The sequence below is a fragment of the Mobula hypostoma genome, chromosome 6 (assembly GCF_963921235.1).
Source record: "Mobula hypostoma chromosome 6, sMobHyp1.1, whole genome shotgun sequence".
Taxonomy (NCBI): domain Eukaryota; kingdom Metazoa; phylum Chordata; class Chondrichthyes; order Myliobatiformes; family Myliobatidae; genus Mobula; species Mobula hypostoma.
Genome location: NC_086102.1, coordinates 55,417,697 through 55,442,157, shown reverse-complemented (window position 1 = coordinate 55,442,157; position 24,461 = coordinate 55,417,697). Strand labels below are relative to the sequence as shown.

At 40.1% G+C, this 24,461-nt stretch overlaps 1 protein-coding gene across 7 annotated transcripts in view; it reads left to right on the top strand.

The window, feature by feature from the left end:
• The window catches only part of LOC134348055 (zinc finger and BTB domain-containing protein 20-like), a 348,683-nt gene that overhangs the window by 143,233 nt on the left and 180,989 nt on the right, over positions 1-24,461 (top strand). For all 7 annotated transcript variants that reach the window (XM_063050851.1, XM_063050852.1, XM_063050857.1 and 4 more), the window contains exon 2: positions 129-208. The gene's annotated coding sequence lies outside the window, so the exon portion shown is untranslated. The remainder of the gene's footprint in view (positions 1-128; positions 209-24,461) is intronic.

Sequence of the window (24,461 nt, the reverse complement as noted above, 5' to 3'; positions counted from 1 at the left end):
TTTTATTTAGAAATCTCTGCAACCACTAATCGAACATGAATAAAGGAAGTTAAACAATGTGATTTGAGAACATAATATAATTAAAAATGGGGAAATATTTAAAATATGATCTAACAATTCTCTTACAGATTATGTGATGACAACGTTGAATATAAGGTGGAATAGCATTAAAGAGAATATAGCATTGCTGGAAGATACATTGGATGCAGTAAGTATTATTTTGTATACATTTTAGTCACATGATAAAATAATCCAGCAGTGTTGTTTGTATTGGTGGCTGTATATTTCTTCAAAGGTTCAAAGGTACAATTTAATGTCAGAGAAATGTATACAATATACATCCTGAAATGCTTTTTCTTTGCAACCATCCACTAAAACAGAGGAGTGCCCCGAAGAATGAACGACAGTTAAATGTTAGAACCCCAAACTCCTGCGCGCGCCCCCCCCGCAAGCTTCCCTCCTTGCGCGTAAGTAGCAGTGAGCAACAATTCCCCTTCCTCCCCACCGGCAAAAAAAAAAGCATCAGCACCGCCACCAAGCACTCAAGCATGAGCAAAGCAATAGCAAAGACACAAACTTGCAGTTACCCCAGAGACTTCATGTTTCACCTGGTATTCGACATACCACAGGTTTTCTCTCTCTCCCTAATAAGGGAGAAAGAGGTGTCTCCATTTTCACAGCGAGCGGGGAGACATAACAAACAACTCTTTGGTTTACGATGTTAAAAGTCCATTACGTCACTTTTTTCGAGCTCTGTGCCTGAAGATTGCAAAGATCCCAGTTCTCCATGCACAAAGCAGATATCCGGACTCCCCCCGATGACACACGGGTCTCCTGTCGTGACACCGACCCTTGATCCGCCTGTCTCCAGAACTCCAAGATCCTAGGATTCCAAATTCAAGCCGGACTCTGAGGCCGAGCTTTGGCATGCCAAGCAATGCCCAGTTATGGAACCCTGAGAGCAGGTCCCAGTCACACAAAGAACCGTAGTCAGTGTGTAACTCCAGATCAGGGTCTTCAAAAGAACCCAGAAAGGGAAAAATAGAGATATTAAAGATGGAAATAGAGCTGTTTTTGAAGATGCAAGCAAAGGAGTCACAGTTAGGTGCCATTAACTCTCCTAATCTCCACCCTCTTCTTCATTATATATCTCTGATTTCTCTTCCAGTAACCCTTTAATGACACTACTTTCACATAACTTCCCAGTGACTCCAGACCATAAGACTGCCTTCTCAACATCAAAATAATTTCCACAGTCATGTATGACTGCATTTCTATATCATCTCACAAAGAAGAGAAGATCTACAGATGCTGGAAATCCAAGCAACACCCACAGAATACTAGAGGAACTCAGCGGGTCAGGTAGCATCTATGGAAGAAAAGTACAGTTGACATTTTGGGTTTTGCCCAAAACATCAACTGTACTTATTTTCCATAGTTGCTGCCTGGCCTGCTGAGTTCCTTCGGCATTTTGTGTGTTTTCTACATCATCTTGCAATGTTTCAGACTATTTTACAAAAAATAAAATACACTACATTTCTTTGCAACTTTATAATTTTCAGAAAAATAGGCACATAATATAATTTGAAGCTGAAAATGCCACTATTTCCAGAATTATATGGTGTGAAAATACTACTTATTTGATTTTCATAAATCAGTCATCCCTTTAAAATATTCATTGCACTTGGGATAATGTGTGTTATTTTATGCAATGCCATTTGAGATCTACATTTCTTAATATGCATGCTTGTAGTTGCATCAACAATAGTTTTATATATTAGAATATTGATAACACTATGCTGCCTTAATATCTTGGCTGTAAGATACAGTGGGAACTGTGAAAGGGTCATGGAAGATGTAAAATAAGTACAAATATTCCTTTCTCCTCGTCTCCAACAATTTAAAATTCTTTACGAGTTAATTGGAGCATTCATACTCTACTTAAAATATTCAAGGTAAATCAGATGAATTAACTTGCATTGAAAAATTATTTGCTTGTCTTCAGTATCGCACTTTTTCATTTATTTTGGGGATATAGGCATCAGTGTCAAGAGCAGTATTTATTCACATGGTTTATTGTCTGAAGAAATTTCTGTGATCCATCATGCTTCTGACCCATACTATGTTGATAGTGATAGGGCTTCGTGATATCAGGAGTGAGTCATTCGCTGCAGAATACTCTGCTCTAAACTTATCTTGCACCTATTGTATTTATTTGGCTGGTTTGTTTTAGTTTGAGGTCAGTAGTGACCACCACGATTTTGATGAGATAGTAATTCCATTGAATGTTGAAGATCAGCTGTTCCACACTTCTCTTTTGGGAGATGCCAATACCTGGGACTTGTGTGGCACAAATGGCATGCAGGTATTGACTGCTTCATTTGTTGTAGATTTGTAATTAGAATTTAACATTGTGTAGTCATTGGCAAATATCCCCAACACCCAGCATTTATGATAGAAGGAACATAATTGAAAAAGGAATTAAAAATGGATGACCCTAGAATGCTGCCACACGAATAACTCCTGCACTGATTCCCTGCAGTTATGATGAATATCCTCCAACAGCCATAACCAACTTGCCTTCTGCCAGATATGTCTCCATGCAGGGAAATGATTTTCCCTGATGCCTACTGGACTCAGTTTCATTTGAAATCTTTGATCCTACTGGTTAAGGATGTCACTTGTCACTTCACTAAACTTAGTTTTAGTTATCATGTTTGGTCATGTTATCACTGACCAAGGCAGTGATGATCTCCAAATAGTCTTGACAGAACTCAGATTCTCAAATTGAGTATTTGTGAGCTGGTTACTGGTGAATTAAGAGCCATTTTGAAGGTGCTGTCAACAATACCCTCCATTGTCATGCTGCTGTCTCATTAAGACAAACTGAGCCTATTTTTCATATTTTAAAGTAGATGCCTACGTTGCTCACTGGTTTGGAGTGCAGGTACTCATAACCAGATGTTGTCCAGTTGTATGACTGTATACAGTGCTATCAGTCATTTCCTGATGTGGGGTGTATTGACCTGGATAAAGGTAGCTTCTCTATCGTTGTGATTCTGTAGATTATCTGCTTGGTACTTGAGGCTGAATATGGTTGCAAATCACTTTAGCATTCATGCTGGGTTTTGTCATTGTTGAGGAATAGGGATATTCTTGCAGCCACCTTTTTTTTCTGTAAACTTTTCTACTATGATTTATGTGTAACCGTGGCAGGATTGCAGATCTTTGATCTGATTTCTTGGTTATGGGATCACCTAGATCTGCTTAATACATTTCTTTTTGTAGTTTAGCATATTTACTGTCCCATGTTGCAGTTTCCCTATGGTCCTTTCATTTTAAAGATGTACTTATGCTGTTCTGAATGCCTTTCTGCTGTCCTTGTTAAAGCTGAGTTGATTTTCTGGCTTGATTGTAATGGGAGAGTGAAGAATATACCAGACATGAGTGTGTAAATTATAGTCCAGTAGTTTTCTTCTGCTACTGATGAACTGTAACACTTTATACATGTCCAGTATTTAATTACCAATTACAGTCTACATCCATCCCAATTAACTAAATGGTGGTTATAGATCAGCACAACAGGGGTTGATGTGAAAGTGAGAATGATGAAGTAATTATCTCAATAAAAGCTTCCATAATTTCTTCTCTTGCCCCTCATAGTCCGAGGTTGTACTTGGTCAGGGCCTCTACTTTCTTGGATAAAGCTCCCTTTGTCCCTTCTTTGCTATATCTGTAACTGTCCTTTATACTGTCAACAACTCCTCCAATCATGGTGTCATCCACAGACATGCTAATCCACCCATCTATATTTTCATCCAAATCATTGATACATGTCGCAAACAACAACAGCTCTTAGCGCCAATCCTTGAGAAACACAACTGGTTACAGACCTTCAGCCAGAGTAGCAGCCACCCCTAATATCTGTCTTCTGTGTCTTCTATGTGCAAGCTAGCTCTGCCCTGGGTATTGTGCATCTTTATCTTATGAATTAATTTACCATAAGGGAATTTGTCAAATGCATTCTTAACTTCAATGTAAATAACATCCACTGGCTTGATAAAGGGTTTTGACCCGAAGCGTCGATTGTTTACTCTTTTCCATAGATGGTGCCTGACTTGCTGTGTTTATCAAGTGTTTTATGTATTATTTTGATTTCCAGCATCTGCAGATTTTCTCTTGTTTGTGATTTTACTACTGCACCTTCATTAAACATCTTTCATATCTCAAAGAACTTGATCAAGATTATAAGGCATGCTGATCATCCATCCCTAAAGCAACCATGTCTTTCCAGATGTGCATAAAGCCTATCCCTCTGGGTCCTCTCCAATAGTTTCCCTACTACTAATGTGAGGTTTACTGGTCTATTCTTACCTGGATTGTCCTCATTTCCCTTCTTGAACAACGAAAGGTACATTATTTGCTACTCTATAGTCCTCTGGGACCTCACCAGTTGGTGAAATTCACTTTAAAATTGACATTAAAGCCTTAATGCTTTTCAGAAAGCCCTGCAATAGTCAATACTGACACAACAAACTCATGTAGTATCTCAGCCATTTATCCTGACTCCAAGCATGAATTCTCTCCTTTATTCCTGAGTGGTCCTACCTTTGTTATGATCAACATACATAAAATATTTGAGGAACTCTTTCTCCTTATTCTCACATTCTTATTCTGGCTTCTTCCTTTTTTCTTTCCAGTCCTGATGAAGAATCTCAGCCTGAAATGTCAACTGCTTATTTCCATCCATAGGTGCTACCTGACTTCTTGAATTTTCTAGCATTGTGTGTTACTCAAGATTTCCAGCATTTTCAGAATCTCTTGTCTCCTCAGTTATACTCTCTTGCTTAATAAAAATAAAAAATGCTTTGACCCTGTTTGTTAAGGACATTTCATGACCTCGTGTGGCATTCCTAATTGCCTGATTGAGCATTCTTTTGCTATCCTTGTTTTCCACAAGGGCCCAGTCTGATTTTAGTTTCCTAAACAGCATATGTGCTTCCTTTTTATTCCTGATAAAATTTAGGACCTCTCTGATCATCCAGGATTTCCTCACTTTATCATCCTTGGTGTCACTCCTTACAGAACATGCCAATGCTGAACTCTGATTAGTTGGCCTTTAAACAACCCCCATACTCCAGTCATGGACTTGCTGGACTGTAGCTGCTCCTAATCAATAACCCTTAGCTCCTGTCTTATCTTTTTGTAATTTGGCTTCCTCCAATTTAGTGCCTTCCAGTAAGGTCCAATTTTTATCCGTACTTATAACTATCCTAAAACATAATGAGTTGTGGTCACTATTCCCAATATGTTCATCTACTATCAGGTCTGTCATCTGGTGTGGCTCATTTCCCAAAACTAGATCCAGTATGGACCCTCTTTGTACTGTTTAAAGAACTCTTCTTGGATCACTGAAGAAAACCTGCCCCATCTAAGCCTCTTGTATTAAGGAAAGTAAGGTATCTCATAATGACAGCCCTGTTGATTCTGCACCTTGCCGTATTTGTTTCTCCACTATTGGGAGGCCTATAGTATACTCCCATAAGCTTAATTATATTTATCTTATTTCTGAGCTTCACCTAATTTGCCTCTGTGGATGTGCCCTCCAGTATGGCCTCTGAGTGCTGCTATGACATTCTCCCTTCTCAGTCGTGTTCTGACGCTGCTAAGATAACTAAACCCAGAAACGTTGAGTAGCCAGTCCTTTCTTTTCTACTTTCTCCTAAACTCCTTCCCCTTTTATTCTTTTTCCTCCCTACTTCATCTTTTGCTTTCCACTTGTTATCCCTCAGCTTCCCCTCTCTTTCCCTTATACGTTTGTAGCAGATGTATTAGAGCAGCTAAAAACTGATTTACCACACTCTGCCAATACATCCCTGGGGAATAAAATTGTTTTAAATAACTGAATATTGCTGAAACTAAAATACTGCACATCTTCTAGTTACATTTTCATACAGCAACTAATTCTTAGTAACTGTACAAAAAGTAACCTTGTATTTTAAAAACTATTTTAAAATTTTCTCTAAGATCTGTAAATGGGTTTAACTGGATACTTGCCAAAGTGATTTATTTGATCTGGCTATATTGTGTGGTCAAAGGCTGGTTTCCAGATTATGAAAACTCAACTTGTGCTTGAAATTCCTTTTGTGCTGGCTTGGTCAGTGTGGTGTGAATTAGGCTAGTGGAAACTTGGTGAGTATTAGTTAATATATTATGCTACCTGAACACCCTAACATACTATCTGCCTTCCAAGTGGCATTGCGTTCTGTATTTCTTTCCCCTGTCCACAATACATCCTTCATAGGTATTGATAATGTTCCAATATGGCTATTCACAAATTCTGAAAGTTCGCTTTTGCACTTGTTCAGATTTGACTGCTATTGTGCTAGTTTCAAGTTTAGCAAGGTGACCAAGTTTAGTGGAAATTTGTAGATCAGGTGCACCTTAAGGTTTGTATGTGTACTGCTCCTCTTGCAAAGTAACTTTCTATGTCAAGCAAACTTCACAGCATTTTATTTTCTTTAACATTAAAGTTCATGGGGCTTAGCTATTTGCTGAGTCTATTGCATATTGATAAGTGATACAAATATTTCCTTTCTGTTACAGTTGTCCATTTTTATTAAAAACTGTACCTGTTTTTTAATCACAAAGGACAGTAATGCTTGATTACCAACATACAAATGAAAGTTTGGCATTTGTTTTTGTTCAGTTTAGTTCTGTGTGCTAATCTGATAATGAATCATGCAAAGTCCATTAAGCTGCTGAAATGTCAGAAATAGGATTGTAATAAATAGAGGGGGAATAAAACTACTTGTTTCTTCCCCTGTAACAGTTGCTCCAGTTCAGTTGTCCTCCTTTACAGGAACTCGCATATATAAAGTATCAGTCTGATTTATTAATGTTGAATGATTCATATTAATGCAATTTGTTCATGTAGTAACAATATGTTTGTTTCTGTTTATTCTTTCTTCCAATAACTCCAATGTTCTCTTCAGTATTTTTAAGCTAAATTTAAAAAAACAGAATTGCTATAATTAACCTGGTGATGCAGGAAATAAATTTCAGCAACTGTTTTGGAGGTTGGAATGCCTTTTTTAAAAAAAAAATCCTTTAGATTGATTAAAATCAGTTCCTTTTTCTGCCCATACGTAATTAGTCTCTTGAACCAGCATAGATTCCATCAAACATGGGAACAGTATAAACCCTCGAGTCTGAATTATTCATACATTGCATTCTAACTCATCTGTGGCAGGTCAGGAGTTAAATAGTGGCTGAGCAAATATTCACTTTAACCAAATGTTCTCATTAACTGGGTTTCTATTAACTAGCATGTACTGTACCTCTTGGAAAGCATTCTCTTATAGATTAAATGTTTTTGCACACATACTTCATAGGTATATAAAATCTTAGTTAATATGGTTTTGTATTAATAGTTTGAAATGTTCCATGTTTGTTGGGTCACTGGAATGCTCCTATTTGCATAGTATCTGAAAAATGTGTGTGGACTCCAAAAGAAAAATAATGTGGTGGCCTGTGGTAAATTGATCTCTGAAGCAATGTGATTTGTATATGTTACCTTGATTTGCTATTATTAAGTTAAATTTCGAAGCCCCCCCCCAACACCTTAATTGCAGTTGTGATGAAACTTCCGGTAAAGATGGCGGTGTGCCTTTTTAAAAATGTCTTTTTTACAATTGCAAGACAATGTTGGGTTTTAAGAACTGCGGGTACTGCAGGTCCACCCCATTGTTAGCATCACGAAGTCCTGATGAAGGGTCTCGGCCCGAAGTGTCGACTGTGCTTCTTCCTATGGATGCTGTCTGGCCTGCTGCGTTCCACCAGCATTTTGTGTATGTTGCGTAAGTGCATGCGTTCATCTGTGGACTGCCGGAAACTGTGCTATCAATTTGCGGAACTTGTCGCTCAGACGTGGCATATATGCAGACATCCCACCTCTCCCGGAAGTTCCGGGAGTCTCCCGCATATGAATAGTGGCTCCTTGATGCCCGCAAATTATGTACAATATCACGGAAATCAATTTTTTTGTGAGCGAGAGAAAGGAAGAGAGCGCGAGAGAGCGCACGAGAGAGAGAGAGAGAGAAAGCAAGCGAGAGTGCGAGAGAGAAAGCAAGCAAGCGACAGCGCGAGAGAGAGAGCAAGCAAGAGCGCAAGAGTGAGAAGGCAAGCAAGCGAGAGCGCGAGAGAGAAAGCAAGTGAGAGTGCGCGTGAGCGACCATGAGAGAGAGAGAGAGAGTGAGCGAGAGCACGCCATGGCAGAGTGTTCCAAAAAAAAAGAAAATGTAAAACGTATGTCACCCCAGACTACACTAAAGTGTACGCCTGCCTAATAGGGGTCAAAAATAATGACAGTGTTGCTCACTGCAGTGTATGCAACAGTGAATTTTCTATTGCCCATGGTGGGTTAAGACTAAAAGACATGTTGAGGTGAGTTTGACAGGTGTCATTCGTTCATTAGCATAGCTAACGTTATTTAAACTAGCTGGCTAGCTGCTAAGGAGCTACTCTATTGCAGACATCCCACCTCTCCCGGAAGTTCCGGGAGTCTCCTGCAAATTGATGGTGCTACCTCCCTGAAATGAGTTTTTGCAGGGTGGGATGTCTGTATATGCTGGATTGTGCAGCGTGTGTTGTGCATCTTGGTCCCGGAGGAAGGAACATTATTTCTTTTTAGGCTGTATTGATGTATGGTTGAATAATAATTAAACTTGATTTTAAACATAAATGGAAATAATATGCCTTGGAACAAAGTGATTGAATGAATTCAAGATTGTAACTTAAAATGTGATTTAATCGTTCAATGATGGAATATTATTGCAATAAACCAGCATTTCTCCCTTTCCTTCCCTGTGTATTATTGAGGGTATCATTTCTTTATCTCTTCAAACTTAAGTTCATGACAGGTGATGCTGAATGCCTGTAAGAGGGCTTCCTTCAATTTTCTTCTTTTAGAAGGCAGGAATGTTTTTTAAACATGAGAGTCTCCAGATGTTGGAATCTTGAGCAACATGCATGAAGTGTTGAAGGAACTGAGCAAGTCAGGCAGAATATATGGAGGGCAGTAAATACTCAAGGTTTCAGGCAGAAACCCTTCATCAGAATCAGGTTTAATATCACTGGCATGAAATTTGCTTGTTTTGTGGTAGCAGTACATTACAATACAGAATAATAAAACAAAGTAATATATATATAGTAAGAAATTAAATAAGTTGTGCAAAAGAGAAAAAAATAGTGAGGTAGTGTTTGTGGATTCATTATCCATTCAAAAATCTGATGGTGGAGGGGAAGAAGCTGAAATGTTGAGTGTGTGTCTTCATGCTTCCATATCTCCTCCTTGACAGTAGCAATAAGAAGAGGGCATGTCCTGGGTGGTGGTTGGGGGGTGGGGGGGTTGTGGCTCATTATTGATGGCTGCCGCCTTTATGAAACATTGTCCTTTGAAGGTATCCTCAAATATAGCCATTGCTGTGCCTTCTTTGTAATTGCATCAATGTGTTTGGTACAGAATAGATCTTCAGAGATGTTAACAACCAGGAACGCGAAACTACTCACCCTTTCCACTGTTGATCTGTCAATGAAGAGTGGTGTGTGTACCTTTGCCTTCCCCTTTCTGAAATCCACAATCAGTTCTTTGGTCTTACTGACGTTGAATGTAAGACTATTGTGACATCATGCAACCAGCTCATTCATCTCAATCCTGTAGGCCTCCTCTTCACCATCTGTACTTCTGCGAATGCTAGTTGTGAAGATGGTAGTTAAGCTGTGCCAAGCCGCACAATCGAGGTAGAGAGTAAAGCAGTGAGCTAAGGTTTGTAGAACTTGTGAGGGAGGTAGAAATGAGTAGTGTTGGGTATGGGAACTATGAGGTTGGTGGCAGAGACATGTTCCCCAGAAGGATAAGTGGCTTTGTTAGTAAGTCAGGGTGAGCACATGGTCAAAGAGTCAGAGAGCAGAAGAGATCACAGGGAAAGCAGAGAGAAAGGGTCTTGCTGAACTCTGGTGAGAAGAGAAGATTTAAACTTCTTTAGGTAAACATACCTCGAAGAGACTTAGCAGTGGAGCAGCAAATCATAAATATTCGTAATTTCTAGGGAAAGAACAGTGACAACTTCCTGCATAGAATTATTCTTACTTCAATATAAAAAACATTTAGCGTACAAAGATTAAACTTTACATAAACATGCAGCAATGTTGATTGTAGCATCAAGAGTTGTTATGAGAACAAATGTGTCATAAGATCCCTGTACTTAGCTTTGTGTTGACCCCAATAGATCACTGGATAGAATACAAGGAGTACATGATCAAGGAGGTTAAAGAAATAGGAAGAGGGAAAAACGCAAAGGTCAGCAATTCTTGACAAAAGATATTAACTGGTCAGATTTAAACTGAGTTCATTTCTTTTAAATTTAAGATTAAAATTATTTAATTGTAAATAGTCCTAATCTATATGTGAATATTTGATCAACAAATACATTAGACATTTGCTTCTCATGGTATGGAGTTTCACCTTTCTGTTAAATTGTACTTGGTTTCTTAAGGTTTGAAGATTTTGCTAACTGCCTCATTATTATCACTGCTGCTGTAAACTATGTTTTGCTCATTGCTACTGGTTTTGTAAGCATATTTTCTATGGCAGTTTGATTATGTTATAAAAAAAATGAACATTTGGTGAAATTTGTGTTGTCAATGTGACTTTTTAATGTTTAAGTGAAGAAAATTGTGCCTATGAAATTCAAAACACAGAAAAATATAAACAATTATGTTTAAATTAAAACCAAGTAACTCAATTAATTTAAATTACAAATTACAATGTATTGGATTAAATTGAACTCAATCTTTTTTCCTGAGAGTGGGGGGAGGGGGAAATAAAAAAGAGCTCGGTTCCTTTCTGCTCATCTCTTTTAGGACAGTTGCAACTACCAATGTTGCAGACAGTAGCTGGACTATGAGACTTACAACTTGAGCTCTGCAGCTGTTGCCACGTTATGTTTGCCTTATTGGAAACTGTTGTCTACATTTATTATTGTACTCCTGTTATGAATGAATAGAATCATTGATAACTTTCTGATTGCTGCCTGTGGTCTCTTTCAGTCTTGATCCATCAATTCTCATTCTCCCTTTTCTGTGTTTTCATGTCCGAGGCCTTCTTAATTGAACATTCCGCCTTATTTATTGTTTTACTGATTTTTTTTTTAACTTTCAGCACTTTGTACTTCGATTTTAAAATTATGCCCTGTGTGGTACTTTCAAGTTATCTTGAACACTAACAGAAATATTTACATGACAGTGATTGTTATGTGAGAAAAGATTCTTGTTTTAGATTTTAGTGAGGTGTACAACTGTTTTCTTAATGAATCTGACTTTCGATCTGAATCAGCACTAAAGAATTTTAGTTGTAAGTTATGATTAACTTTTGATGGTTTATGAATGTTAGATTTATTCACATGTCTTCCAAACACTTTCACAGCAGACAAGCCTGAGGGTGTAGCTTCACTGGTTGTAATAGTATCTTGGAGGGCAAGGTTTTCAATTTATCTCAGGAAGAATCTGAGGAGTCTTGCCAGTCGGGAGCAGGCTTTGAGGATTAAGTTGAAAGAGGTTATGAGTAGAGGAGTAGTAAGCACATTCAGCTGAGGTGAATTAGGTGCGCCCTACAGACCATGATGGATGACATGGTTAATGCTTCCGCAGTAACAACCTGAGTTCTTTCCTAACCTGAGGTGTGACTTGTGTGGACTTTGAACTTCCTTCTGGTCTCTCCCCGGATACAATGTTTTCTCCCACATACTGAGGATGTGCTGATTAGTTAATGGGCAATTGTAAAGTATCCCATAATGAGATAAGTGGCAAAAATATCAAAGGGGAATTGATGCGGGCATGTGAGAGGGAATAAGTTACGGGTTACAGAAAATAAGAAAAGGCATAGATTGATAACATTGTTCCACAGGGACTCAGCATAGATTCTATGAACTGAATGACCCCTTTTACTGTTGTATAAACTGAACAAAAGACATCAAAAGAAATAGGTTGTGCTGAACTTTTGGAAACACTAGTTCATCTCTAGTTAAGTATTGTGACAAGGTAAACCACTTGAAAATCTAGGTAGATTTATGGGGTGGGGAGGAATGTAGTGCCGAGTAGGTACCAAAAGGGCAATCTATGCAAGGAACCGGATGATATAGGTAAGGTCTGAAATTATTACTTTCCAGTATTCAAGCGAGTAGGATACTGTAGTTTTAAAATTCAGGGAAGGAGGTGGTGAAACTCCAGACAATGTATTAGATGTCTTGAGACACAGAAAGCAGATAAATCCCCAGGGCCTTAGAGGATTATACCATTTTTCTGTGGGAGGCAAATGAAATGATTGCTGAGGCCCTGCCAGAGATTCTTAAAGATTTGCTGGTGACGAGTTAGATACCAGACGATTGGATGACAGCATATTGCAAGGCAAGTTGCCAAACTGGATCCAAAATTGGCTTAGTATGTAGCAGAGGATAATGGTGGAATGTTGTTTTATACCATTGTCCATGAGGCCTAGGAGTGGAATCTGCTTCACCATTCGATCACAGATGATTTATTATCTCTGTCAACTCTATTCTGCATTCTCCCAGGAAACTTGTGATAGGTTGTTGATTACATCACATCCGCCTTAAATATACCCAATGACTGGCCTGCATAGCTATCTGTGGCAGTGAATTCCACAGATTCACCACCCACTGGCCAAAACATTTTTTCTTCTTCTCTGTTCTAAATGGATGTCCCTCAATTCTAAGGCTGTGCTCCAGACTCACCCACTAGAGGAAACATCCTCTCCACATTCACTGTATCCAGACTTTTCAATATTCAATAGGTTTCAATGAGATCCAGGGTGAAGTAATAGGCAGGTGAGAAGAAGTGAAAGGTCAGAGTGGGGAATAGAGGAAGGGGAGGGGTAGATTTTCTTCACCAGAAAGAGCAATTGATATTTTTGCCATTAGGAAGAAGGCTACCTAAATGGAATACAATGTGTTTTTCCTCCACCCTGAGGACAGCACAAAAGGAGGCCATGGATTTTCATGTCGGACCTAAATGGGAATCAGAATTAAAATATGTGGCCACCAGGAAGTCCTGCATGTGGAACCCCTCATTCTTCTGAACTCCAGCGGGAACAGGCTCAGAGCCTTCAGACACTCCTCATATGTTAACCCTTTCATTCCTGAGGTTCTTGTGAACCTCCTCTGGGCCCTCTCCAATGCTACCACATCCTTTCTTAGATAAGGGGCCAAAATCAGTTCTCAATACTGCCAAGTGCAGTCTGACCATGACATCCTTGCTTTTGTATTGTAGTTCTTCTGAAATAAATGCTAGCATGACATGTATCCTTTTTTTTAACCACCAGTTCAACCTGCAAGTTAACCTTTAGGGAATCCTGCATGAGGATGCCCAAGTCCCTCCGCACCTCTGATTTTTAAAAAAATCCCCATTTACAAAGTTGTCCACTCCATTATTCCTTCTGCCAAAGTACATGACCGTGTACTTCTCTACATTATATTCCATATGCCAGTTCTTTGCCCATTCCCCAAATTTGCCTAAGTCCTTCTACAGACACCCTGCTTGCTCAACGCTACCTGCCCTTTCATCTATCTTAGTATCATCTTCAAATCTTCAAAGCCATCAATTCTGTCATCCAAATCTTTGACATACAACATGAAGAGGAATGTCCCAACATCGACTCCAGCAGCACACCATTAGTCACCAGCAGTCAACCAGAGAAGATCCTTTTTATTTCCACTCTTTACCTCTTGCCAGCCAGCAGATCATGTATCTATGCTGTAACTTTTCCTATAATATCATGGAATCTTGTTAAACAGCCTCATGTGTGGCACCTTATAAAAGGCCTTCTGAAATTCCAAATGAAGAACATCCACTGACTCTCCTTTGTCTATTCTGCCTGTTATTTCCTCAAATAATTCCAACAAAATTTTTAGACAAAACTATTGGAATTCTTTGAGGAAATAACAGGCAAGACTTAAGCAGTCAGGCAAGATTTCCTTTTAGAAAACCATATTGTCTTTGGCCCGTTTTATCATGTACCTCCAAGTACCCCAAAACTTCATCCTTAATAATAGAGTCCCATATCAGTCAGGCTAACTGGCCTGTCTGCCTCCCTCCTTTCTGAGAGTGAAGTGATGTTTGTAGTTTTCCAGGCTCCAGAAATCATTCCAAAATTCTTGAAAGATTATTACTAAACAACCGCTTCAGCCATCTCTTTCGCAACCCTGGGGTGTAGCACATCTGGTCCTGGTGACTTATCTACCTTTTAACTTTTCAGTTTCCCAAGTGCCTTCTCCCTAATAATAGCAGCAATACTCATTTCTATCCTCTGGCGCTCTCACATCTTTGGCATTCTGTTCGTGTCTCCCACAGCAAAGATTGATGCAAAATACTTAGTAGGTTCCTCTTTTGTTTCTTTGTCCCCCCGTTACTACCTCTCCAGCATTGTAACACCCCCTTTGGCAAGTATCACAGCCTGTAAACACTTTCTGTAGCCAGCTAAGAGTCTTTCAATTCTTGTTTTGGGGATCTTTGCCCTTTCTTCCTTGCAAAAGGCTTCTAGTTCTGTGAGATTCTTGGGCCGTCTTGCATGCACTGCTCTTTTGAGGTCTATCCACAGATTTTTGATGATGTTTAGGTCGGGGGACTGTGAGGGCCATGGCAAAACCTTCAGCTTGCACCTCTTGAGGTAGTCCATTGTGGCCATCCTCTTTTCATCTTCAGCTTTTTTACAGGTGGTGTGATGTTTGCTTCCAGAATTTGCTGGTATTTAATTGAATTCATTCTTCCCTCTACCAGTGAATTGTTCCCCGTGCCACTGGCTGCAACACAAGCCCAAAGCATGGTTGATCCACTCCTGTGCTTAACATTTGAAGAGGTGTTCTTTTCATGAAATTCTGCACCCTTTTTTCTCCAAACATACCTTTGCTCATTGCGGCCAAAAAGTTCTATTTTAACTTCATCAGTCCACAGGACTTGTTTCCAAAATGCATCAGGCTTGTTTCGATGTTCCTTTGCAAACTTCTGATGCTGAATTTTGTGGTGAGGACGCAGGAAAGGTTTTCTTCTAATGACTCTTCCATGAAGGTCATATTTGTGCAGGTGTCGCTGCACAGTAGAACAGTGCAGCACCACTCCAGGGTCTGCTAAATCTTCCTGAAGGTCTTTTGCAGTCAAATAGGGGTTTTGATTTGCCTTTTCAGCAATCCTACGAGCAGTTCTTTCGGAAAGTTTTCTTGGTCTTCCAGAACTCAACTTGACCTTCACCGTTCCTGTTAACTGCCATTTCTTAATTACATTATGAATTGAAGAAACAGCTACCTGAAAACGAATTGCTATCTTCTTATAGCTTTCTCCTGCTTTGTGGGCATCATTTATTTTAATTTTCAGAGTGCTAGGCAGCTGCTTGGAGGAGCCCATTGCTGCTGATTGTTGGAACAAGGTTTGTGGAGTCAGGGTATTTATAAAGCTTTGAAATTTGCATCACTTGTCCTTTCCTAATGCTGATTGTGAACTAGCCATAGTCCTAACAAGCTATTTAAGGTCTGAGACCTTGGTAAAAGTTATCTGAGAGCTCAAAGCTCTTGGGGTGCCCAAACTTTTGCATGGTGCTCCTTTCCTTTTTTTCCCCACTGTAAAATTGTACAAAACAAAATAATCCACTAATCTTGCTTAAAATGTTGAAAAGAATGTTTCATCTTTAACTTCCTGACTTTTGGAGATCAGTTCATCTTCTACTCACTCAACTATTCACAGTAACAGAATTTTTGACCGGGGTGCCCAGACTTTGGCATGCCACTGTATTTAGGTTTTAGCTATCGTATGCCTTACGAATTGCCTTCCTCAGAAACTGAACCTGTTTCTGTTCTTCTGTGATCCTTGTTGGTGTCCCCTTCCAGTCAACTTTGGCCAGCTCCCCTCTCATGCCTATGTAATTCCTTTTTCTCCACTGTAAAACTGATCTATCTTTTCCCTCTCAAACTGCAGGGTAGGTCCTATCATATTATGATCACTGCCTCCTAAGGGTTCCTTCACCTTAATCTTCCTAATCAAATCTGGGTCATTACACAATACCAATCCAGAATTGTCATTCCCCTAGTGGGTTCAACCATAAGCTGCTCAAAAAATCCAACTTGTAAGCATTTTACAAATTCCCTTTCTTGGGACCCAGCAACAGCTGGATTATCCCAATCTACTGCATATTGAAATCTCCCTTGATGATTGCAACATTGCCATTTTTAGATGCCTTTTCTATCTTCCATTGGAATTAATGACCCACATCCTGGCTTCTGTTTTTATATATATATATATATATATGTAATGATTTGATATATATATCAAATGTAAAAAGATCCTGATGGGAATTATTATATATATATATTGTATGTAGTAATTCCCATCAGGATCTTTTTACATTTGCAGTTTTTTAACTTTACCCACAAAGATTCTACATCTTCCAATCCTCTATCACCTGTATCTAAGGATTTGATTTAACTTTTTACCAATTAGCCACCCCACCCCCTCTGCTTACCTGCCTGTCCTTTTGATTCGGTATGTATCATTGAATGGTTAGGTCCCAATATAATCTTCTTTCAATCATGAATTGGAAATGTCCACATCATACCAGCTAATTTCTAACTGTGCTGCAAGATCATCTACCTTATTCCATATACTGCATGCATTAATATATGACACCTTCAGTTCTGTATTCATCACCCTTATTGAATTTTGCCCGTTACTCTATTATCTGCCTATCCTTCCACATAATCTCACTACACACTGAATCTACTTGTATGCCAACTGCAGCATCTTCAGCCCTATTGCTCTGGTTCCCATCCACCTGCCAAATTAAACTCTCCTCAACAGCATTCCTGCCCACATGGGTATTAGTTTCTCTCGGGTTCAGGTGTAACTTGTCCTTTTTGTACAGGTCACACCTTCCACAGAAGAGATCTCACTGATACAGAAATATAAAACTATGCCCCCTGCACAAATTCCTCAGTCATGCATTCATCTGCCAAATTATCCTATTCTTCCCCTCAGTGGCTCATGGGGACAGGCAGTAATCCAAAGATTGCTACCCTGAAAGTCCTGCTTTTCAACATTGTGCTTGATCCCTATATTCTCTCTTCAGGACTCCTCCCTTTTCCTATCTATGTCATTGATACCAATATGTACCATGACTTCTGCCTGTCATCCCTTTAGGATGCCATGGACTCCAGTCTGAGATATCCCTGATCCTGGCACTTGTTAAGAAGTATACCATCTGTATGTCTCTTTCACGTCCACAGAATCTGCTTTCTACTCCTTTAACTATGGAATCCCCTACTGCTACTGCACTCAAGTCAAGTTTATTGTCATTTCATTATACCGTTAAATGAGACAACGTTATTCCAAACCAGGGTGTAAAACACGATAGTATACATAATGCACGTATGACATGCAGTAACTTAGGATGATGAGGGGCATTGATCGTGTGGATAGCCAGAGGCTTTTGCCCAGGGCTGAAATGGCTAACATGAGGGGGCATAGTTTTAAGGTGCTGAGAACTGGGTACCGAGGGGATGTCAGGGGTTTTTCACACAGAGAGTGGTGGGTAGGTGGAATGCACTGTCAGTGGCGGTGGTGGAAGCGGACACAATAGTGTCCTTTTAGAGCCTCTTGGGTACATACTGCTTAGAAAAATAGAGGTCTATGTGCTAGAGAAATTCTAGGTAGTTTTTAAGGGTAGGTTACATGGTCGGTACAACATTGTGGGCCAAAGAGCCTGTAATGTGCTGTAAATTTCAATGTTCTATGTAAGTCAGGATAAAATCTACAGAAGAGCTATGCATTAATAAACAAATTAAAGTGTTTCAGATAAGTGCATTGGCAGGTACAGAAAAGATTAATTGGTGCCTCTTCGAATATGATGCAGCAGTGAAATCAGAAGCCTAATAGCCCGAGGGAAGAAATTGTTTCCTATCCTGACCGTTCTTGTTTTTATGTATCGGAGCCTCCTGCATGGTGGTTGAAACTCAAAGAGGATGCAGGCTGGATGGGCAGGATCCTTAATAATACAAAGGGTCCTGCGTATGCAGTGGTCCTGATAAATGTCCCCTATGAATGATAGGCCCCTATGATACTCTCAGCTGTTCTCACAGTCCTTTGTAAGGGCTTCCAGTCCAAAGCTCAGCCTCTTCCATAAAAGATGGAGATGCAACTTGTCAGAACGTTCTCGATGGTGCTCCTGTAAAATTCGGTTAAGATTGGGGTTGGTGGGGGGAAAGAGCCTTGCTTGTCTCAACCTCCTTGGGAAGTGGAGGTACTTCTGTGCTTTCTTATTCAGGGAGATGATGTTGAGAGACCAGGTTAGGAACTTGGTGCACTTAACTCTGTCTGTGGAGGGGCCATGTATTCTCAGAGGGGGATTGTTATCTGCACCTTCTGAAGTCCACAATGAATTCCTTGGTCTTCTCCACATTCAGACTTGGGTTGTTCCTTTCACAACAGTCCACCAGCCACTCCACTTCCTCCCTGTACTCCGACTCAACATCATGGTTAACACTAACCACTGTTGTGTCATCTGCAAACTGAGCTGGATCCTGCACCACAGTCATGCATCAGCAGTGTGAGCAGCAGTGGGCTGAGCACGAGCCCTGGGGAGCGTCAGTTCTCAGCATAATTGGACTAGAGACGTTACTGCGCGCACAGACTGACTGTGGCCTTTCTGTTAAGAAGTTCAGGATCCAGTTACAGAAGAAGGTGAGTTCCCAACCGGTTTCTGGGATATGATGGTGTTAAATGCGGAACTGAAGTCTATAAACAGTAGGCAGGCATGTGAGACCCCGTTTTCCAGGTGGAACAGGACAGAGTGGAGGGCAGAGGCTATTGCATTGTCAGTGGATGGAGCTGAGTGATAAGCAAACTGTAAAGGGACCATTGTAGCCAGGAGTAAGGCTTTAATGCGCTCCATGTTGAGCCGCTCAAAGCATTTCATAATGGTTGATGTTAATGCATACCAGATGATAGTAACTTAAGCAGGGAGGCAAATTCTACCCCTCTTCTGAGCCACAGAGCCAGACCCAGTGCTAGAGGCCTGGTCACTGTGACTTCCCTCTGGTAGGGCAATTCCCCCCCCCCCCCCGCCCCGCAACAGTATCCAGAAGTGGTATCCTTATTATTAAGTGGATCAGCCACTGGGGTGCTCTGCGCTGACTGACTGTTCCCTTTCCCTGTCGTGACAATCACCCAGGGACCCACTTCCTGCAACTAGGGATTGCAACCTCCCTGTATTGTCTGTCTATCACATCCTGATTCTCCCTTGTGAGTTAAAGATCATCCAGTTCCAGCTCTAGTTCCTTAATACATTCTCTAAAGAGATGCAGCTCGATGCATTTCATGCAGATGTAGTTAGATTAGCTATTTAATAGTCTATCGTAGCTAGATGTGCTCTCATTACCTATGATTGAACTTCTATGAGGTGGTTGACATGGTAGCATGTGTATTCATTGACTGGGGATGGCTGGTGGTAGTATTTTTTCCTTTTGATTTTTTGATATCTTCATTGGATTGGACTGAGTGTTATACCAGCGCCATATACAAGTTTGCTGATGACACAACTGTTGTGGGCCATATCAGAGATGGTGATGGATTAGCATACAGGAGGGAGAGTGAAAATCTGGCTGAGTGGTGTCATAGCAACGTCCTCCCACTCAATATCAGCAAAACAAAGGAACTGACTTCAGGAGAGGGAAACCAGGGGTCTATGAGCCAGTTGTCATCGGAGGATCAGAGGTGGAGAGGGTCAGCAACTTTAAATTCCTGTGTGTTACTATTTCAGAGGACTTGTCCTGGATCCAGCATGTAAATGCAATCGCAAAGAAAACATGATAACCTCTCTACTTCCTTCAAAGTCTGTGGAGATTCAGCATGACATCAAGAACTATAAATGTGTCGTAGACAGTGTATTGACTGGCTGCATCACAGCCTGGTATGGAAACACCATTGCCTTTTAATGGAAAATCTGACAAAAGGTAGTGGACTTGGCCCATTAAATCATGGGTATAGTCCTCCCAACTATTGAGTTTGTCTACGTGAAGTGCTGTCGTAGAAAAGCAACATCCATCATCAGGGATCCCCAACACCCAGGCCGTGCTTTTTTTTGCTGCTGTCATCAGTAAGGAAGTACAAGAGCCTCAGGACTCACAACACCAGATTCAAGAATGGTAACTACTCCTCAACCATCAGGCTCATGAACAAAAGGGGATAACTACACTCATTTGCCCATCCATTGAGATGTTTCCACAATTAGTATCTCACTTTAAAGACTCTTTATCTTGTTATTTCATGTTCTTGTTATTTATTGCTATTTATTCACTCACCCTATCCTTGTTATATGCGAGGGATACGTTCCTCGAAGTTGACGCATAATGTGAAACTACATAATGTAAATAATTATTTAAATGGAGAAAATAGGGATGCGTTCCAGAGGGCTTCCTAAATATGTTTTATCTGTAATTTATTCACATTTTTATACCAATACGACGCAAAAGCAGTACTACAAGACAACATTTGTATTATATTTAATCAATTTAAGGTAATATTCAATGTAATAAATCATAGAAAGTTAACATCCTCTGGTGTACAGTACTCACCAACAGTGACAGGTGTGTTCGCTCCAGGAGATGAGTGGTTGTTGTGGTGTCGGGCAGCTTTACATAGATAAGGTGGATGGTTGTAGTCGTCAGGATAATATCAAGCACAGCAAGGGGTGAAGGAAGACTCACAGCACTCTTAGAACTGCCGGTAGCAGAAGATTACAGTGATTTGCATAAAGTGGTGAGGGTTGTTTGCTTGGCAGAATTTTGTTTCTCAGCATAAATTTGCTTGTAGGGAAGAAGGGTTGACGGCAGGGAACGACTGAAATGCTGGCTTCGTTCTAAACGTGGGTCCACATCCATCACCATTTGTGCCAAGTGTTCCGACTTCCACCATTCCCTCACAGTTGATAAACTCCCGGGATTTTCAAAATCGTCTGTTGCTTGCAGCATCTGAGAGATAATTCGCTGTAAAAAAAATATGTACGCCTTGAATGTGGATCACACCAGTCGAGTGGTTGAATCAGCGATGTTGTGTTAGGTGGTGGGAAACGCACTGTTATGTTAGGATGAATGCTGTCCAAATGTTTAGGATGGGCTGGCGCATTGTCAAGCAATAAAAGAACTTTAAAGGCAAGGTTCTGTTCCCGGCTGTAGCATCCCAGAGCTGTGTTACCTTCAGCTGATGCCACGCTGTTTATAATTTCCAACTTTTTTTCAAATGTTAAAGTGGTTTTCTGCCACTCGGCTGATGGCCCAGGACATGACACCAGACGCTTAGGAGGCATAATTAAATATTTTGAGCACAAAATCACTGCACCGTAGGTAAAACCAACAAAAGTTTAAAATTGCGCATCCACACCTTGCCAAAACCAATGTGAGAGTGGCGGGAGAGAGATTGTGAGGCGCAAGCACCTGACTTGTATTGACAGGAAAGCGGCGCTTCTCGTCCCAACAGTGAGATTATGAGGCGTGCGCACGTGACTTGTATTGGTGGGAAGGCAGTGCTCCTTGCATAACTGTGAATTTTGGACGCATATAACAAGACGTTGGTAGAAATAGGTTCCTTGCATAACTGTGAATCCGCATAGTCTGAAGGTGCAAATAACGAGGATAGGGTGTATTTGCATTTGCACAGTTTATTGTCTCCTGCACTCTACTTAATCGTTCATTGATCCTGTTATATTTAATATTTTATAGATTTGCTGAGTATGCCTGCAAGAAAATGAACCTCAGTGTTCAATGTGGTGACATGTATGTACTCTGATAATAACATTTACTTTGAACTTTGGTTGTTAGTGAGGATTTCTAGAGTCTGCTTTCCCTGTATAGAGGCATCATTGCCTCTGATGTACAGATGAAAGAATTTTGGATGTTGCCAAAAAAGTTTAATTCTGCAAATTTGACTAATTCTAGATTTGTTTCTTTGGCAACTTTTGCACATGATGGAGGAAAACTTTGCTGAGTCATCTCATACTTGGGTATGCTTTCTATCATGTCCAGTGCCAATGGGTGGTTCATTTACTTCTGGGTGTTTTTAATCTGTGTGATTTTCTTTCTAGGAATGTAGACCAGATCTGATAAGGATGACAAACCCTTTGTCCCAAAAGAACAGCAGTGAACTTCATGTGTTTAAAAAAACAATAATAATCATTGTCCCCTTTGCTGCTATGTGTTACCTGTTTCATTCTATATTTTATTTAACTGAATTTAAATTCCATGTAGAGATCTGAACAAGAGCTTTCCAGCTTCCTTGATTCACTGGTCCACCTGCGTAAACATTGTACCAGTTTATCAATTGAGCTTAATGTCAGTGAGTTGAATTGCTTTGTATTAAAGTATGGTAGAGGTAGCTAAAGGGCACTGGGTAAATTACCAGCACCATGAGCTGAATAATTGTTGTATTAGTCTCTTCAGCTCAAAGGTTCAATTAATCAATCTCACTGAAGTTATTTTCATTGCTGGCTTTGGAAGTATGGACAACTTTTTGACCCTTCATGTGCTCTCTTCAGGACTGTGGTGAATGTGCATATCTGCTTTCAGTGTCTGGCAATCCTCAGAAGAAGTCAGTTGCACTGAAGCAGTATCATCCAGGGCATGGGGATAGGGATGATATGTTCTTTATGCCATCTAAGTGGGACATTGAAGATGATGATGATTACATTTCACTCACTATTTTTGCTAACAGTACATAGACTTTATTAGGATGTAAATCAAAAAATTGTGGCAGTAATATTGGAACCACCTACTTTTCCAAAGGCTGCAGTATATGTAGCTTGTTTTCTTGGCTTTATCTGTAAAGGTGTCAGCAGCATAATCCATGATAGACAACTTCACCTCTCCTATGTTGTCTGTTTTCTTCCATTGAATATTTCAGGCCTATATTGTGATAGGTCCAGTACAGTCAGTGAGTATAACAGTCAGCCATATTAGAAATGCATAATCAGCGCACTGAAAGTGTTCACTTTACATACGATGAGTGTAGAATAGCGAACTGTGGAGGTTAGTGGATAGAAAAAAGCAAAGGTGAGATAGAATGTGCAAAGGTATTAAAGGATGCCGTTGAAACTTTATTGGAGTGATAGAGTAGGCTTGATGAGACCAGCAGTGACGTGCACAGTGGTATGTAGGTTAATTTGCAAATAGCTTTACTCTTTCTGACCTGTTGAGTTTTTCACTTGATCCTAATTCAGAGTACTATATAGCTTTGCTTTTTTCTTAATTATTAACCTCTGACCAGAACTTCTTGGTCAGAGCATCAGCTTTGGTCCAGCCTATGGTTTAGAACACCATTCTAACCATGCAGCAGTGGTTTGGTGCAGCATTTGTTTGTGCTGACCTCACCTGTGAATATTTCACTTTTTCACAATGTTCCAAACTCCTCCAAATTGCATTTATACATGTCACTCGATATTGGCCCTGCTTTCACAGCTGGGAAGCAGAAATCTGGAGTGATACTGCAGAGTTCGTGTTGAGGTGGGACTTTTCCCATGAACAATTTGGTTTAGTACTTGCTGCTTAATTTCTGTTCCAGTCACTTTGTTACAATATCATAAATGCAAATCCTGCCAGAAAATAAATTTAACGTTATATGTGCAAACTATTGGATGCATGACTAGCAACTCTTGTTTATAATTTAAATAGGGAAGCAGGTTGTACAATATTATGTTTTGACTTTTTTAATAGAAGGTCAATTCAGTGGCTCATATTTTAATCCATTTTCAGTATATTATTAGGCACCTTCCATCAAAACAAAATGTTTCTTGAAGGAATAATAATACTATAGACTCTCTTGAGGCCTTTCTTAATATGTTAGCATATTCAAGGTTGTGTACTATAATTTATCTAGTCTGTTTTGAATTGCAAATAGCTAAAGCAGACAGCATTGACTTAATTTTATTGATCATACCTCAAGCCTCTGTGTATGTACAGTACTGTGCAAAAGTCTTAGAAACGCATATAGCTGGGATGCCTAAGACATTTGCACAGTACCGTAATAATTTTATGTATTGCGCTGTACTGCTGCCACAAAAAAAAATTTCATGTCATATCAGTGATGAGAAGCAACACAGAAAATGCTGGGGAAGCTCAGCAGGCCAGGCAACATCTATGGAAAAGAGTCCCCATTCCCTTTTCTCTCTCTCACACCTTATCTCCTTGCCTGCCCATCACCTTCGTCATGTGCTCCTCTCCACATTTCTTTCGTCCATGGCCTTCTGTCCTCTTCTGTCAGACTACCCCTTCTCCAGCCCTGCATCTCCTTCAATCAACGTCCCAGCTCTTTACTTCTTCCCTCCCACTCCCAGTTTCACCGATCACCTCATGTTACTC